Here is a 19,351-nt window from a genome sequence, read left to right as displayed (position 1 = left end):
GTGCCCAGGACGGGCTCCACGGGTCCCTGGCAGTCCTCCCCCCCCCGGGCGTCCGGGGCTCCCTTCCCCAGGCCAACGGCATGTCAAAGTGCCCAGGATGGGCTCCACGGGCCCCGGGCGTCCGGGGCTCCCTTCCCCAGGCCAACGGCATGCCAGAGTGCCCAGGACGGGCTCCACGAGTCCCGGGCGTCCGGGGCTCCCTTCCCCGGGACACCGGCTTGTCAGAGTGCCCATGACGGGCTCCACGGGTCCCGGGTATCTGGGACTCCCTTCCCCGGGCCAATGGCATGCCGGAGTTCCCAGGACAGGCTCCACGGGTCCCGGGCGTCCGGGGCTCCCTTCCCCGGTCCGACGGCTTGTCAGAGTGCCCAGGACGGGCTCCACGGTTCCCGGGCGTCCTGGGTTCCCTTCCCCGGGTCAGCGGCATGTCAGAGTGCCCAGGACGAGTTCCACGGGTCCCGGGCAGTCCTCCCCCGGGCGTCCGGGGCTCCCTTCCCCGGGCCGTCGGCATGTCAGAGTGCCCAGGACGGGCTCCATGGGTCCCGGGCAGTCCTCCCCCCGGGCGTCCGGGGCTCCCTTCCCCGGGCCGACGGCAGGTCAGAGTGCCCAGGACGGGCTCCACGGGTCCTGGGCAGTCCTCCCCCCGGGCGTCCGGCGCTCCCTTCTCCAGGCCGATGGCAGGTCAGAGTGACCAGGACGGGCTCCACGGGTCCCGGGCAGTCCTCTCCCGGGCGTACGTGGTTGTCCGACAGATTCGGGCAGATGTGCTTTTACGAACCGGATCGGAATCGGCCCAAATAATAATAATAATAATAATAATCCACATTTGTAAGGCGCACAATCACCCGTAAGGGTCTCTAGGCGCTAGGGGCCGTCGGGAAGATTAAGCAAGCTATTGCCCAGAGTCACATGGTGCTGGGCTAATCTGCGGCCGGTGCCGGGGATCGAACCCTGATCTCTGGGATGCTCGAGGGTTACTACGCGCTCTACAAAAACCTTAAATTAAAAAAAATCTCCAGATTCCGGAGTCAGCCGCCCTAGCCGCGGCGCCAGCTATTTCCCAGAGTCACCTGGTGCTGGGCTAATCTGCCGCCGGTGCCGGGGATCGAACCGTGATCTCCAGATTCCGGAGTCAGCCTCCCTAGCCGCGGCGCCAGCTACTTCCCAGAGTCACGTGGTGCTGGGCTAATCTGCGGCCGGTGCCGGGGATCGAACCCTGATCTCTGGGATGCTCGAGGGTTACTACGCGCTCTACAAAAACCTTAAATAAAAAAATCTCCAGATTCCGGAGTCAGCCGCCCTAGCCGCGGCGCCAGCTATTTCCCAGAGTCACCTGGTGCTGGGCTAATCTGCCGCCGGTGCCGGGGATCGAACCGTGGTCACCAGATGGGGATATCCCAAAAATCTGGCATGGATACGGGGCGCCAGGACTGGTTTGAAGACCCCTGCTCTAGGCTCACCTCATTGCCACTGCGAGTAATTCCATTGCCGGTACTTGACACCGACACCGGCACTGCTGCGCCTGCTTCAGTTGGCACGTCCTTCGCCCGACGGAGCAAATCTGCTACCGAAGGGACCCACGGGGCGATTTTTGGTAGTTACTCCGCCCCTTCCTCTCCTAAACGCTGGCGGGTCCGGGGAGTGAATCTGTGGAGGGCGGCCGGGAGAACCTGGCAATGCCGAGGCATCCGCCGCAGCCTCTAAGCGGGTCTTGCGAGACAATACTGCCGCCGTCACCTTCGCGGAACCAGCCACCCCCTTCGGCGCCATTGACAAGCTGTCCTTCACTAGCTGCACCAGGAACTGCAGCAAGTACTCCTCAATGAGTCGCCTAATCGGGTACAACTCCGTTTGTTTTAAGCGGTTTCTGCTGCAGGGGAATTGCATTGGGCTTCGGCGGGGGGAGGGGGAGATCACGGGGGTGGGGGAGGAGGGGGGTATCACAGTGCTTTAATCTGCCCGGTCAGTCTCAATCCTGCCGTCTCTACTGGAGCTCTGCCACAGCTACCACCACTACCGGCATCCTCTGCACATATTTGACCTAACTGATCCTCAATTATCCTCACTATTGCATATGAAAGCAACTTCAAATCCGTAAGTTTAGAATACCAGCGGTACAAAAACCTATTGCATTTGATTTAATAGAGTATAAAGTTTCTTAATCTATAAGAATCTGGGAGGCCCAGCTTTTAGTGAGAGGGCCCTGACTGCCTTCAGCAAAGGTTTCCTCAATCCCACCTTCCAACAGTGCCACTCATCTCTTCACAGCTCCTTTCTCACTTGCATTTCTTTAGTTTTATAGCACTACTCATGCCAACTCTAGGGTGTCAGGGCACTTTACACCAAGCACGCATTATCAGTCAATGAGTGTGTAAATCAGTCTATAGGAAATGTTACACAAACCAATGAGGATTACCATTCTGGGATCTGCATGAACACATTCTTTGCAGCAGGTATATTAACCCTCTGTGCTACTTTATGATGAGTCAAAACTGGCACTAGAAAAAACCTCCATCTCCCTCCAGCAGAAACATTTATGAGCAGCGTTATCTTGCCATTTTTTTTGTTACCTGAAAACTGCTGACTACACAAGGAAGCAGCAGGTGCTTTCAAAACCTAAAGTTATTTCTGCACACAGCGCCACTCCCAAGTCAGAGTAGGCGCAGCTGCACAGGTCGCACTGTCCTAAAGCCGCCGAGAATCTGGGTAACATACAGGGTTCACGTGACAACTGTCTTGCGTCTGAGGTCTCTAATATTAGCACTGTTGTTGGGCGGGGGCAGGAATGGTTTCTAAGGTCATGTTTAAAAACAATCACTGTTAATAAGTACTTCCCAGTGCAGCGCTATAATGTGATATATTAATATCAAAGCTCTGCATGCCAAAGAAATACACATTTTTGAATTCTACAGATACTTTATTATATCTTACATGACATTTGGTGTATGATTCACACGGCAAACATTTTCTGGGCTTGTTATAAATTGTATAAGGAAAAGATATGTAGCAGTCAGTTTCACATGAGGCTTCTGGTTGTCATGGCAACATGTGGGAGGGTCATTGTGAGGAAGACTATTTCGAATGTCGGTGTTTAAACTGAGGATTGACAGTTGAGACAAATGGAGCGTTTTATTATTTAAAAGGGTCTCTGCTTGTGCTCCTGGTCACACTGTTATCACTGCAGAAGGAAGGGGGGTGGGGGGCTCACACCAGCCTCAGCTCCGCTCTGTCCCAGAGACAGAAGATTGGGAAGAGCCTCTGTGTGAAGGGGGCCTGCGGGAAGGAGTAGAGAAGCTCCATGGAGTCAGCATTGTACAGGGACAGCCGCCCCCCCCTCGTAGTCCAGATACACACCCAGCTTCAGGGGCTTCTCACGAGGGTACAGAGGGGTCTCTGGGGAGGTGAGAGCCTTGTACTGACCCTTCCACCCCCACACAGCCCAGACTCCCCCCTCAGGTGACCATGTGAAGTATCCCTTCCTGTCCACAGACTCTGCTGCGACCCCCACATGCCACCCAACCCTCTCCTGCAGCAGCTGCACCTCCCAGTAATGTCTGCCGGAGGTGAACCCCTCGCTCCCCAGCACACAGAGCCAGTGGGTGAATCTCTTGGGGGTGTCCGGCAGGCGCTGTGCTGTGCCCGTGTATCTCACTCGTCTCCCCCCCTCAGACAGGAGGAGCTGTGGATGAGCCGTGTCAGGATCCAGAGTCACCATCACTGCAGAGAAGAGATTCACAATTAGAGATTTAATGACACAAAGAAAGGCTGTAATTGCTGCTTCTGTTTTACATATTATTAATTAACACCACACCTGAAAGGAGCACGCGGCGCTAGAGAGCGTGGCACTAGACTGATCACTACACTAAAGCGCGCATTCACCTAGAGCACACACTACACCAAACAGCACACTGCGCTACAGAGGCCAGGACATTCTACTACACACTACACTGCACCACGCAGTATACTACACACACACTGTGCACACTGTACTACACAAAGCACGGCAGCAGATAGGGCACAGTACTAGTCAGTACACTGCATTATTTGGCACAGAGTGACAGAGCTGCTCCAAGGTATACAGTACTACTCAGTACCGTGCGTTGCATGGTACAGAGTAAGAGAGCTACTAGAAGAGATACTGTACTAGTCAGTACACCGATTTAGATGGCACTGAGCTACCTGAAGGTGTACTGTACTAGTAAGTACATTGCGTTAGATATCACAGAGTGGCAGAGATACTCCTAGGCAATCTCTACTAATCTGTAATAGATAGTACAGAATATGACAGCTACTAGCAGCTATACTGTACTAGTCACTTCACTGCATTAGACGGCACAGAGTGACAGAGCTACTCCAAGGTATACTGTACAAGTCAGTAATCTATAAGAGATAGTACAGAGTAACAGAGCTTCTACAAGGTATACAGTACTAGTCAGTACACTCCTTTAGATGGAGCAGGGTGACAGACCTACTTCAAGGTATACAGTACTTGTCAGTATAAAGCATTACATGTCACACAGTGACACAGGTAAAAGAAGTGTACTATACTAGTCAGTACACTCCGTTAGATGGTGTGGAGTGACAGACCTACTTCAAGGTATATTGTACCGGACAGTACACCGCATTACATGGTATAGAGTGACACAGACACTGCAAGGTAAAATGTACTAATCAGTTAAACTACGTTATATGGCACAGAGTAACATAGCTACCCTTAAGAATACAGTACTAGGCAGTACACCACATTGGATGGCGCTGAGTAGGAGGGCTACTAGAAGGTATACAGTAAAAGTCAATACACTGCATTAGATGCTACTGAGTGACAGAGCTACTGGAAGGTATACAGTACTAGTCAGTACAAAGCATTGGATGGTACAGAGTAAGAGAGCTACTAAAAGGTATACTGTACTAGTCAATCCACTGCATTAGATGGTGCAAAGTGGCAGAGCTACCAGTAGGTGTAATTTCCAGTACACTGTACTGGATATTACAGAGTAACAGATCCACTCGAAGGCATACTGTACTAGTCAGTAAAATGGGTCAGATGGTACCAGGTAACAGTACTACGCCAAGGTATACAGAACTACTCAGTAAATTGCATTAGGTGATATAGAGTGACAGAGCAACTCCAAGGGATACAGTGCTAGTCAGTACACTGCATTAGATGGCACAGACTAATAGAGTTAGTCAAGATGGTATAAAGTAGCAGAGCTACTAGAAGGTGTATTATACTAGTCAGTATACTGCATTAGATGCAACAGAGTCCTAGAGTTACTAGAAGGTGTACTGAGGTAGTTAGTGCACTGCATTAGATGTTACAAATTAACAGAGACCCTCGAAGCCACACGATACTAGTCAGTACACTGCATTAGAAGAGAGTGACAGAGCTACCCCAAGGTATGCAGCACTTGTCAGTACACTGCGTTAGATGGTACAGAGTGACGGATCTACTAGAAGGTGTACTGTACTACTCAGCACACTGCATTAGATGGTACAGAGTTGTTCAGGATATACTGCAGTAATCAGTCCACTGCATCCAATGACACAAAGTGAAAGAGATACCCCAAGGTAGACAGTACTGGTCAGTAAACTACCATAGATGGTGCAGAGTGAAAGATCTACTCGAAGGTATACTACACTAGTCAGTATGCTGTATTAGATGGCACAGAGTGACAATGCCACTCCAAGGTATACAGTTCTACTCGGTACACTGCTTTAGATGACACAGAAAAACAGAGCTACTCCAAGGTCTAGTACACTAGTCAGTACACTGTTTTAGATGATACAGAGTGACAGGACTCCTTGAAAGCATACAGTACTAGTCAGTACACTGCATTAGATGACACAGAATGACAGAGATAGTCCATGGTATACAGTACTACCCAGTTACTACATTAGATGATACAGAGAGACAAAGCCACTCCAAGGTATACAGTACTAGTCAGTACACTGCATTGGATGGTACAGAGTATCAGAGCTACTAGAGAGTAAATTGTACTAGTCAGTACTCTACATTATAGGGTAAAGAGCAACAGAGCTACTCCAAGGTAGCCAGTACACTGCATTGGATGGTACAGAGTAAAAGAGCTAATAGACGGTATACTGACCTAGTCAACACACTGCCTTAAATGGCAAAGGGTGACATACCTTCATCAAGGTATGCAGAACTGATCTTCGGGGGGGATTTTAATTTTTTGATGACTCCTAAAATCGACTCCTTTGCTCTGTCCAAAAAACAGCTGAAACCTAGAACTCTAAGAGTTATACAAACTTACGGCTGGACTCTGGACATATTGGATCTTTGGTGGGGGACATTCCCAACCATGATCGCATATACTTGTTTGTCAGGCAGATTTCATACCTCATCACACATAGATTTTTTTCTTACTTCTAGGAGACTGAGTTTCAGCCAGCAGAGAATCCTTTAGAATGGATTCTCAGACCATGCAAAGTTGATTCTTGAGTTACAGTTAGGGGACTATATTAGGACTCCTTAAAGATGGATGCTAAATAGGCAATATTTATCAGAAGAAAATTGGGTGCTCTTTATTGAAACCGGGATTGAAGAATTTCTCACGCGTAACCATGGCTCTGTACATTTATATGTGGTTTGGGATTCACTCAAGGCTTTCATTGGAGGTCTAGCCATTGGGAAAGATGCCGATGAACTTAGGAAAGTTAAGGAAGAAAAACGATCCTTAGAACAGACAGTACAAAGGTCTCTCAAAGCATTTCTTAGCAATCCCACAGTTCTGAACCAGAGGCAGCTTGATCAGGCTAAACGCGATCTTAGCGAAAGATACTATCTTAAGAGAGAATCCTTTTACCAGCACCATAGACCAAAAATTTATGAAGAAAGTAATTACTGGTAGGTTCCTTGCATGGCAGGCAAGTGAACAGGATGTTACTAATCAGACAACTGAATTAAAATGTCCTTCAACTGCTTCCCGTACTGACGACCCGGTAAAAATAGGTCATATAATGTTACAACATTATAGGTCTATATATGGCCAACAACAGATTATTGATATCACATCCCTGAGAGGGTTCCTCCAGAGAAATGAATTGCTGGTACTCTCGGATATGGAGAAAATGAGTATGGCAAGGCCGTTTACAAATGTTGCGCTGGAGGGGGTCATGAAGAAATCTTCCGAGCGGCAAAGCCTGCCGCCCGGATGGCCTCCCTGCATAATTTTTTTTAAGTCTTTCGTAGTGCCATTTCAGATTATTTTTCACAGTTAGCTGATTACATTTTAGAAGGTGGGATGATACCATTTTCATTCAGAAATGGGAATATAGTCAGCTTTTTGAAAAAGGGAAAGGATAACGAAGATCCTAATTCTTACCGCCCCATCACGTTATTAAATTCGGACTATAAAATAATCACCAAGCTAATCATTTTAATAAAAATGCCTCACATTTGTTTCACCCTGACCAAAGTGGTTTTATTGCTGGCAGGAAGCTCGGCACAAATACGCACTATTTAACGGAAGCATTGGATTATTTTGAGACTAAGAGGATACCTGCTCTAGTCCTTCTTTTAGATGCTGAAAAGGCATTTGACCTAGTTGTTTGGGACTCTTTTTTATTCTGTAAAATTTTGGCATACCTCCCAAAATTACGGGGTTGGTTCAGAATTTATATCTAAATGCTGAAGCCAACATAATCATTAACACCTCAGATGCTGGCCAGGTTAAGGTTAAATGGGGGACTAGAGAAGGGTGCCCTCTGTCTCCGGTACTATTCGCCTTTTTTATCGAGCCATTAGCGATTGTAATTATGAATAGTATTGATATCTGCCCTCCACTTCCAACTATGGCAAAATTGAAACTTTATGCCGATGACATCATGCTTATTATAAAGCCTGAGAAGAAGGCCCAAGCAAAAACTTTTGAGATCTTCGAGAAGTTTGAGGCATTAGGTGGATATAAAATACATTTAAAAAAGACAGAAATCATACAGTGTGGCGGAGCATGCATAGATCTACACCCCGATAGTCTTTCTCATTTAAACACAACACCTAAGAGGTATCAGGGTGTTTATTTTTCAGCACACATAGTTGATTTATACGAATTTAATTTCACCCCACTAGTACGAAAAGTTCAGGACTTATTCCTTCAATAGAGCTCTCTCCCATTAACCATCTTGGGTAGGGTTGCTTTGATTAAAATGACTGTCCTTCCACTATTCAATTTCCTTTTCTCTGTGATTCCCTGTATTTTAATCAGCTCCTTTTTTACCAAAATAGAGTCTATGTTTACAGCCTTCCTTTGGGCAAAGAAGGCCCCTCGAATTGCACTAAGCACTTTTTACAAAGAGCTGGAAAACGGATGATTAGCTCTCCCGAATCTCGGGGATTATTACTTTGCATATTTTGCACAATATAGATCGAAATTTAATCCGGAACTACAATCAAATCTTTTTATTAACTATTTTATGAATTTAATTTGCAAGGAATATCAGAACCACTGCCAATTAACAATTGTTAAATCGCCTAAATTAGTACGATACAAGTGTGTACAGTGGTTTTTCCCAAAACTGCAGGCTTTTTATAGAAGATACTCTATACTCGCAATCAACTCATCAACCCCGAAATCTGGCCCTATCTTATTATCTGGGATTAGAGAATCTTCAGTAATAACACAAAAATGGACCAATGCTGGATTCCGGAAAATCTTAAGAATTTTTGAGGAATGATAGATGGCTGAGCATAGCTGAAATGTCTCATTTGATCGTTAATGACTTCCTTCTTCTTGGGTCATATAATATTTTTTGCAAATTCCTGGTCTAGATCAGTGAACGGAAATCCTTAGGATACAAATTATTAGAAGAGACGGCATTTAAGAAACCTGGGGAATGGAAAAAGTGCTTAGCTTCCATCAAGGGTATTGATTTGAAGAAGAAAGCCATTTCGAAATAGGTTAAGCGAAACCTCAGCGAGTATGCGGTCAGCAGTCAACAATCTTAATTTCAGCACGTTAAGGGGAGCTAATTGGCAAAGGATGTTATTTTTTAGTAAATGGCTACTTAATAGAACTCCACTTTTTCTGTCTAAGATGTATACCAATCAACCAGCGCAGTGCTTCCGTTGCCTTAAACATCCTTCAGCCAACTGGGCACATATTAAACTACAATGCCCCTTGATCCAGAGGTTCTGGAATTATATATTTTTTTTATCTGGAATGTAAATGTGGTATTTTCAAAAGGATCGAGAACTTGGCTAATAATATTTGGCTTCGACCCAGACCTTCTATTCCCAGACAAACTTGTCAAATTATTATATATTGCAAAGGCTGTAGCCAGATCACTTCTGCTTCAAAGATGACAATCAGATCTCATACCATCTGTCCATGAATGGGTCTGAAAAATGAAACTAGTTAAAAAGAGTGAACAAACCTATGCATTACAATTTGGGGGACTTAAGAAATTTGAGGGGATCTGGGCAGCTTATTTTGATTAAGATCTCAAAATTCAGCGTATTTTTAGGAGGTAGTGCCACTATGTTTAATATCCATGTCCGGCAATACCAGGATCTTAATTTATTATGCAACATTTGATATTCTCTTGCAATTCAGTTACATCATTGAATTTAGGATGGTTTAGTATTTTCCACATCTTCGCTGATTTTTAGGTATACCCCGGGTACTCATGGTTTAATCTATTGTTTAGTTTATATTTATAACCAGCAGTGGATACTGTTTTTTCTTTGCTTTTTGTACACTGGCTTAAATGTTTATACTATTTATACTTATGGATTTTAGGATTTACTCCCTGTCGGTAAATCTGTTTTATTCAACAATTCTGTATTACTATCTTCATATTTAATGTATTTTTATGGATATATTTATGGGTTAAAAAAGCTTGTTATATGGATTTCAAGTAAACAAAAAGGTATACAGTACTACTAAAAAAATGGTACAGAGTGACAGAGCCAATCCAAGGTGTAAAGTACTAGAAGGTATACTGTATTCAATGGTACAGAGCTACTAGAAGGTATTTTGTACTAATTAGTATACTGCATTAGATAGTACAGTATGATAAAGCTACTAGGAGGTGTACTGTACTAATCAGTACACTGCATTAGATGGTAGAGACAATTGAGCTACTAGAAGGTGGACTGTACTAGATAGTTCACTATATTAGATTGTACAGAGTAACAGAGCTACTTGAAGGAGTACTGCACTAGCCAGTACACTGCATTGGACTGTATAGAGTAAGAGAGATACTAGAAGGTGTACTGTCCTAGTCAATTCATTGTATTAGATTGTAGTATGGATTGAGGCCTGCTTTGCGTGCATGTTATGTTAGCATGGCTTATTAGAAGTTTAAACGCCATTTTAGCTTTTGCACACGACACCGCATAGTTGTTTTTGTAAGTTAGCCTTCACGAAGGTCTACACATGAGAAAAGGTTTTTGTATTCGACATCTATAGACTTACATCGTGCCCCTAGTCTGCACAGTTAGTGCTGAAGCCGTCAAGGTTATCAAAACATGGTAGCTGTTTTTCGGCATGTTCGAGTAACGCTTACTACACACAACAATTTGGCAGCTATGAGCTAGCTAAGTTCTGGCGCTTTTATTATTGCACACTCGCCATGATTTCACACACTTGGAAGATTCCGTTTCCAGGGATGCAGAGAGCCAATGCTGATCTAGATGTAATTCACTCTTACTGAGCTGAAAGGTAATGGGGTCCCTCAAAACAAGCCTAAGAGACCTTCTTTAGTTTATAATACATAGTTCCTATTTAGGGAGGGTGTTAATACTAGGCATTATAGGACCTGTTTTCACCTGCATTATAATATGCTTTCTCCTTTTGTGTTTTATGGAATTGTATCCATGCTGACCATGTTATTTTTAATCATATGTCTGCTTATGTTGGCTAAGATACTGCACATGAGATCACGTTGTTAAAATAAACATTTTAACCTTACTGTGTCTCTTATTTATTCCTGTTGTGGACTGGTATGAGAGTATAACAAAAGAGTGTTCTCACTTCCCACCATTTCTGAGTTTGTACTAAGTCGCATGTTCTAGGTTGTCTAATCATTGGTCGCTGTGCTATAGGACGAAGAGCCAATGTGACACTGATACAAGCTGGTTGGGGTTCTCTGGGTACGGAGGTGAGTTTCTGGCACACCACAATTCACTGATGTCCTGGGTCTCCGTATGAGCAGGATCCTTGCTACATGGCGCCTCCAACGAGTGTGGTCTTATTGTGAGACTCTCGAGTAGTGCTTATATAGGTCCACGACCCCCTCACTATTGTTTCCGGTTGACAGTGGTGACGGATAAAACCTACCTATAGTTTTAAAGGTCTGTTCAAGCTTGATACTATAAAATGGTTTTCTATTGAAATACTACCCAGTTGTGCGTTTGTATTGCATTGTTCTGCTCTTGCACTATGGCTGCGGTTGATATCCTTGTACACAGCCGTTTGGCAGTGGGCAATCATTTGCAGGACTTCCTAGTCTCTTTGGAAGGGCAGGCAGTGGTTTTTGTGCTATCTGCTGACGCAGCGCACCCATTTGCGTTATTTTACTCTTGGGTCATGTGTCCTGCGGTTGATGCTGGTACTGGTGTGTTTCACACATATACTCCCGCTGTCGCACCTGCAGAATACGCGCCATATAGGACACAGGAAGTTCCGATTTATGCATGGTAGCAAACCGTTTTGGTTTAATGGCGCCCTCCCACACGTTGTAACAGCGGTCAGACAAGGGCCGTTGTAAATCCCAGGCGCTACATGGCCTGTTTTAGCTGCTTACACTCCGCATCTGGATGCGGGGCAGTTAACAGCTCCGCAACTACGACCCCTTTATGCCTCTGCAGTGTCAGTGATAAGGGGTCTAGTTCATCACATTACCCGCAATCTCCCGGGCAGGGCCCCGGGGGGAGCGGCGCATGCAGTTGGGCCGAACGGACTGAAACTTAGTCCGGTTATGGTTAATGCGATCATGGGCAAGCGTCCCCAAGATAGGAATGAGACACTCTTTTGGCTTGCCGAGAAATTTGACCAACTGGAGGCAGTATTCCCGAATACTTCACCTTTGGAGAAACACAGGATCCTTACAATTAGTTTGCAGAAAGACTTAGTGCCGGACGTAAATGACTGTACCACTTGGGATGTAATATTTGCGGCAGTCTATACCAGGTGCTTTGGCACCCCGTCAATGGCTGTCCTGCCCTCCGTGATCAAGCGTGTTCAGGATAAACACGGAGCGGAGGCAGCTGTAGAGTTGGGTATGCGACTCGTGGGAGCGTTTGACATGGTTCGCAACCTATTCCTTGCTAATGTCAAGGGAGATGCGGTACGTTTTCATGTGTCTAATGCTTTGCGCGACATTCCCGAAGCTGAGAAACCCCGTCAGTTACCGAGAATTATTACAGAGGCTTATAAGACCGTTGGCCGTATTAGTTTGGGTGTTCAGCCTTTTGCTAAAAAACAAACACAGCAGCAAACTCCACAAGCGGCATCTGACAAAGATGACCGCTGTTGTAAAGAAGAGAAAACTTCAGGCAGGTAAGTAAGAATGTCTTTATTCTGTCATCCACTCTACGCAACTGATAGGCTGTCCAACATTCTACAGTGAACTCTAGAGGAACGTTCCAACAGGGGAAGGGAAGCAGGGGAGGGAGGAAGGTACCAAGGGGAAGGAGGTAGATTACAACACATCTCCTTACGGAGGGGATAGGAACGGGAGGATGCTGAGCAGGGGAAAAAACAATTACAATTCAGTTACAGGGAACACCAGTAACACTGCTCCCTAATTGAAGGAAGCTGGAAAAGGATACATTATGATGAGGGCGTTAGGCACATAAATCCGGGAATAATCGATTTGGCAATCAGATCTCTTCCCCTGATGGAAGCAAAAGGGCTTACCCCCGTTACCAAGTCGGAAGAGGTGTGATATACCCAAACGCTATCGCTTAACATTTTGTCTACATCCAGATTGTTGGCACCAGCTAGATGTGTGATATTTTTGATTTGGGGAATTAACATCCAAATGGGGTCATTGTACCTGTGGTCTTGTAAAGTGAAAATCTCATGCTTGATGCTCAGCTCATTAAGGAATGCCTTCATTTCCATAGTAGAGAATTTGATATTATTGTTGGTGACTATGCAAGCTGGCACACCTTCACATGCAAAAGAGTCTCTTAAAAAGTCAATGAGAGTTTTGGTCGAGAAACATTGAGCCAACTTATACTTGATCCAGTGAGAAGTGTAGTCTATAAGTACAATCACAAATTTCTTCAGGAAACCCAATTGTCCCGTGGGACCTATAATTTCTAATGCCAACTTAGTCCATGGTGTCTTAGGCACTGCTGTGGGATTATCTGGAAAGGAGCAAATTTCCGCTGCAGGCCAACTTTTAACCACGTCAGTTCCTGATACAGCATGAAACAGCTCAGGTAACCCCCATTCTACTGGGGTTTTAGCATTATGATTTGTAATGATGTTCACTCCCGTGGGAGTTACACTGCAGGCAGTACCATTTACATTGTGGTCAAATCCGGTGAACAATTCAAGATGATTGTTTAAATTACTGCTGGTTCCCTCCTCCCGCTTGGCTAAGAGAACTTGATCTTTATTATTGGGATCAAGGAACATCCCCAACTCTCTTTGATGATGCCAACCCAAAAGATCATCACCTTTGCTTACCATATACACTTTTCCCCATGTAGTTCTCCCTTTGAATTTAATACATGCCATCATCATCCCCAACAATGGAATGTTCTCATCAGCATACCCAATAGCTGAAATGTCAAGTTCTAGCATTTTGAGGCTGGAGGTGTCAATTATGTCATTAATGCCATCCATGTTAAGTAAGGTAACCGGGGCACACGAATCAGCAAACACGTCTATGGGAATAATATTCACAAAGAAGGTGCATTTTGGATATTCATTAGATCCGTGGTTTTTGGAATGCCCAAGAGGAGTTTGAGAAGGTTGGTAGTCCCTGGTTCTTATTTGAAAAACGTACTTAGGGGTCACGTCCCCTTCACTGTGCACAACTTTAACTTGACTGTTCTCACTATTATTGCAAACTCTGCCCAGGTGCCCCTTCTTATTACATTTGACACATGTGACATTGCAGGCAGTGCAACACACATCATTGGCAAGGTGATTGCTGCTTCCACATCTATAGCATTTTAACCTCTTCTTCTCTCTGACCGAATGGTTATGCTTAACTTTGCCGGGTCTAACCTTGAATACCTAATTTCTAATGAAATTGTCCTGCGCATCACTGCTACTACGAACATTGGCAACTAGCTCATTGGGGGCCTTCATCTCTTTGATACACTTAGCTGTGGGTTCTACTGATATGGCTACGCTAACAGCTTCTTTTAAGGTAGGGTTTTTTGCCAGGAGCTTTTCTTGAATACAGCTATTATTCGTACACCTGACTAGTTGGTCCCTGATAAGTGAGTCAGTGAGTTCGCCAAAGTCACAAAGTTGAGTCAGGCCTCTAAGTGCTGCTATGTAATTGATGACAGATTGTTGTTTACCTTGGATACGGGTGAAGAACTTATGCTGCTCCAAAACTACGTTTTCCCGGTCACCAAAATGTGCCTCTAACTTTAAAAGAGTGACTTTAAACTCATCCACATCCTCCTCATCCTCTTCTAGCTCCAGTCCAGGTAAGGTGTCATATATCATCCTGCCCTGTATGCCTAGGTTATTCAATAAGATGTGTTGTTTACGAAGTGCTGAATACCTTTCGCCGCCTATGGCTATGAGGTATGAGGCAAACAAATTTATCCATTCTTTCCAGTGAATTTCCGGTTCACCGATTTCATTTAGTAATGGAGGGGGTTGGCTCATAGCCTGTCCTGACATAGTAGAGGAGGTAGGCTATCCTAGCAGGCTGCAGCAGCAAAACAATAGCAAGTAAGTGGACACTATGCTTGGTTGAAACAGGGGGTGCAGAGCAGGAGGAGTCCACAAAAGGGACTCGGCATGGGATCACTGAAAAGGAACCTAAATGCGAGGAACTTCAATTAAGCTAAGTCGAACTGAGAGGCTAAAAGTGTACGGTAGCAATCCCTATATTGTACTCTAATACACTCTCGATAATAAAATCATGCAGGAAGACTACACTTGTAAAACAGTACTCAGTAAGCACAGATAACCTCAGAGACCCAAAATATACATAGTAGTAGTTTCACTTAGGAGATTCTAATTAAAATGAGGTATGCAAGAAACTTTACTTGTGAAGTAACCAGAAATATACACCACAGCTATGAAATACATCAAGCTGTGAAGAATATTGCCTTTGGGGCAGCATAACTGGGAGGAGCAGTACTCCTCTGTGTGTCCCGCCGTGGGTAATGAATGTTTGATATGCAGAGCAAGGTTGGTGTGTGTATCACCGCAGAGGTAGACACACAGGGATGAACAAGAATGTGGCTGTGAAATGGTGGGAGAGTCACCGTGGAAACTGCTAAGCTCCAAGGGGTGAAAGAAAAGATCTTACTTGGAGGGTATGAGGCTTCACAAGATGTGACTCGGCCAGAGCAGTTGCCCCCTGGGAGTGACAATTGTAGGTATGGGCAGAACTGTAGACAAGGTGAGAGGAAAGTGTAATGAAGTAATATATCACCAAACAAAGATACTTCAAGAAGTAGGTTTATTGGTCACAGCTGTACAGCAGATCTCAAGTAACTGTGTAACATAGAATGTCTCAACCAGACCAATACATAACACATTCTAGATTCACATGACATGAGTGATGATGTAATGCAGCCAGATCACCACAACATCTCCCTTCCTTACACAATAAAATATTACATAACCTGAAATACCTAAACCCAAAGGAAAGAAATGGTAATTAAGAAAATAAAACTAATTGGAAACAATAAAAGACATTAATCACGAAACCTTATGGGTTTAACAATATTTCTCCTACCGGTCCTACGTTCAGAAAATGGATAAGAATTGGACTTTGGTACAGTAACGTGGATATCAGGAGAGGAAATTGTAGGAGGAACAGTATGGAAAGATGTCTTGGATGAAACGTTGGAATCGTGAGAAGAAACATCATTATCATGAGAGAAATCATGCAAATGCACCTGGACTACTCTTCCCTTATTCCACCATTCATTTCTACTAGTTCTCACTGCATTTTTTGTCACAACCTCAATCCTGACCGGAGGTTTAAACTTCGACAACCCTTTAGGAACATGATTAGGATCCTTAATGCGGACCCAGTCACCTACCTTGAGTTTGTTTCCTACAGGTTTTACCCTATGGATAGTATCATAATTATTTTTCATTTTGTTTTGATATTATTCCACTTTTGGTCTCACAACTTTGTCCATGTTTAGCATATGTTCATTTTTATGTTGAAATTCTCCCAACCAAGCAGGACATAGTCTTGAGGCAGGTGGTCGTCCTCGTAAGACTTCGAATGGTGAAATACCAGAAACAACATTTGGACAGCATCTATGAGACCACAACATTTCTTCAACAGCCTTGCAAATATCAAACTTGTTCTGAATTCCCCATTGAATACATTCTACTAATGTGCGATTCATTTTTTCTACCAGGCCATTGGCCTGAGGATGATATAAGACCACACACCCATGTTTGATTGCATTACTGTCAAGAAAACTTCTCATATCTTTATAAATAAACTGGACACCATTGTCCGAAACAATCTCTTGAGGAAACCCTTCTCTTACAAATAAGTTTTTCAAAAACTTAATGACATTGAGAGTATTGGGTTCTTCTACAAACTTAACTTCCCACCATTTGCTGTAGTAATCAACCACTACAATAGCAAACTTCAGTTTCCTTGGCAGTGTACCAAAAGGGCCAATGAAATCTATAGCCAGCTTCGACCAAACTGTATTTGGTAGTTCAATAAGCTGTAAAGGAACTGCTTCAGTTTTTAAACTTTTGTCACTTGTTGCACAAACTACACAACTACGGACACTAGCAACAATATCTGAGTCCATTTAGGGCCACCAATAACTATCCCTGATTTTTCTCTTAGTTATGGTTTGACCCAAATGTCCCTCATGGCCATACATGATAATCCTCTCTCTCAAAGAAACAGGTGGAATGAACTTATCTCCGCGTACCAACATCCCTTTACCTTCAATAGAGAGTTCATCAGCTATCTTGAAATAAGGTTGTACATTTTGCAGGAGTGTTCTTTCTTTCGGCGACCCGGACATAAAATACTCTCTTACATTTTCCAATTCTAAATCTTTCAGGGATTCCGAAAACCACTCCTGCTCACTGAAAGTAATGTCATGGCAAATGTCCACACTCGCAATCAAACATTCTTCATCATTTTCGTCACCATTATCCTGAAAATCTGTAAGACTTATGGGTGAACGAGAGAAGTAATCTGCCCTTATATTCTTACCACCAGGTATGTACTCAATAGTGAAATTGTATTGTAGTAATTTTGAACTCAATTGTGCATTTCTTGGGGTATGGTCTTTTATAGTAATGCCACTCAAAATACTGACTAAGGGTTTGTGGTCGGTCTTAAGCACAAAATTTCTCCCCCAAATAAAACACTTGAATCTCTCAACTGCCCAACAGCAACTCAAAAGTTCTTCTTCAATAACAGAAAATATTTTTTCATTTGGTCTTAATGATCTCGAAGCAAACCCAATGGTTACTTCATCTTTTCCTTTCAATTGTGCAATAGTGTCACCAAGGCCATCGTTACTTGCGTCTACAGTAATTATACATTCTTGGGATGGATCAAAAGGTGCAAGAACCCCAGCTGAACTAATTTCTTTTTTTAATTCATCAAACTCTTCCTGACAATTTTTTTCCCACACACATTTTTTGTCTTTCTTCAGTAACTCTCTTAATGTTACTGTTTTTGCTGAAAATTGTTTGATAAATTTAGAATAAAATTCACATAGTCCTAAAAAAGAGGCCAGATTTTCTTTTGTTTTAAGTGTAGGAGCCTTAGATATAGCGTCAATCAAACCTGGTCTAGGTTAAATTCCTTGTTTTGATATCACATGGCCCAAATACTCTATTGAATCTTTTGCAAATTCACATTTTTCACGGTTTGCAACAACCCCATATTTTTCCAATCTCTCTAAAACCATGAGCATGCGTTTGTCATGACTGAATTGATTTTCCCCTGCAACTAAAATGTCATCTTGGTACGTTACCATCCCATCAACTCCTTCCAAAACATTCTCCAAAACACGTTGGAAAACAGATGGCGCTGATGACAGGCCAAAAGGCATCCATTTAAATTGAAAATAGCCCATGGGAGATACAAATGCCGTGAGGTGTCTTAAAAATTCTTCAAGTACAACCTGATGATATGCAGATGCTAGGTCAATTTTTGAAAATACGTTAGACCCTGAAAATGTACTGATGATATCATCAATCCTAGGTAAAGGATGTGAATCAACCCAAATTACTTTGTTCAAACTCCTCAGGTCGACACACACTCTTAATTTTCCTTTTTTTTTTTCTTGCAATGACCAATGGACTTAACCATAAAGATGATTCAATAGGTTCTTTTACTCCATCATCACACATTTTTTTAAGGATGTCCGCTAGATCTTTACGTACACTAAAATGTACGTTTCTCCACTTGTGTTTAATTGGGATCACCCTGTCCTGTACTTTTATTTTATGTTTAAATCCTTTTATTTTCCCTAGCTTGTCCTCAAACACCTTTGGAAATTCTTTAAACCATTTCCTACTATCATCATGTTTTTCAACAGTATCACTGTTTCATTTTTCTCCATGTTAACCTTGTTTTCCTGATCATCAGTTACTAAAGATACTTGTACTTTCCTCCCAGGTTTAAGTGTCATGCCAAATAGGCCCTGGTGGTACCAACCCAGTATGTTTAATCCTTTTTTACCAACATAGACCTTCACAACAATTAAACGTCCCTTAAATTTCAATTCACATTCAAAATAGCCAGACAACTCAATTTTCCTCCCACCATAGGTAACAGGATTTCTGTCTGGAGGAAGTAGATTACGTTTTCCCCAGACTTCATCAAACAGTTCATCAGTTATCATTGTCATTCTTGCACCAGAATCTATGAGTAGTCTCAAATTTTTCCCATCAGTTTCAATAATCTCATAAGGATCTACACAGTCAGATTCATCATCCTGAACCACGACTATCATGTCTCTAATCCCTCTAGAACAAGAATGTTCTTCTTCTGAGGTATCACTTTGATCATTTTCAATGACAGAATTTATTTTATCATTTGGAGTCTGGCACACTTTTGCAAAATGCCCAATTTTGTTACACAATTTGCACTTCACACTACTGGCAGGACACGGTCTACCATTAGGAGTATGTTTTGAATTTCCACACCTAAAACAAATGTTTTTTTGTGT

At 43.5% G+C, this 19,351-nt stretch overlaps 1 pseudogene across 1 annotated transcript in view; it reads right to left on the bottom strand.

Annotated features, from left to right (window-relative positions):
• Positions 1-3,090: 3,090 nt before the first annotated feature.
• Positions 3,091-19,351, bottom strand: part of LOC144754186 (E3 ubiquitin-protein ligase TRIM39-like) — a 188,911-nt pseudogene continuing 172,650 nt past the window's right edge. Inside the window, exon 6 of the transcript XR_013594677.1 lies at positions 3,091-3,717. The product of XR_013594677.1 is annotated as an E3 ubiquitin-protein ligase TRIM39-like (transcript). The remainder of the gene's footprint in view (positions 3,718-19,351) is intronic.

This window comes from Lissotriton helveticus, chromosome 5_1 (assembly GCF_964261635.1).
Source record: "Lissotriton helveticus chromosome 5_1, aLisHel1.1, whole genome shotgun sequence".
NCBI lineage: Eukaryota > Metazoa > Chordata > Amphibia > Caudata > Salamandridae > Lissotriton > Lissotriton helveticus.
This window is presented reverse-complemented; position numbering and strand designations above follow the sequence as displayed.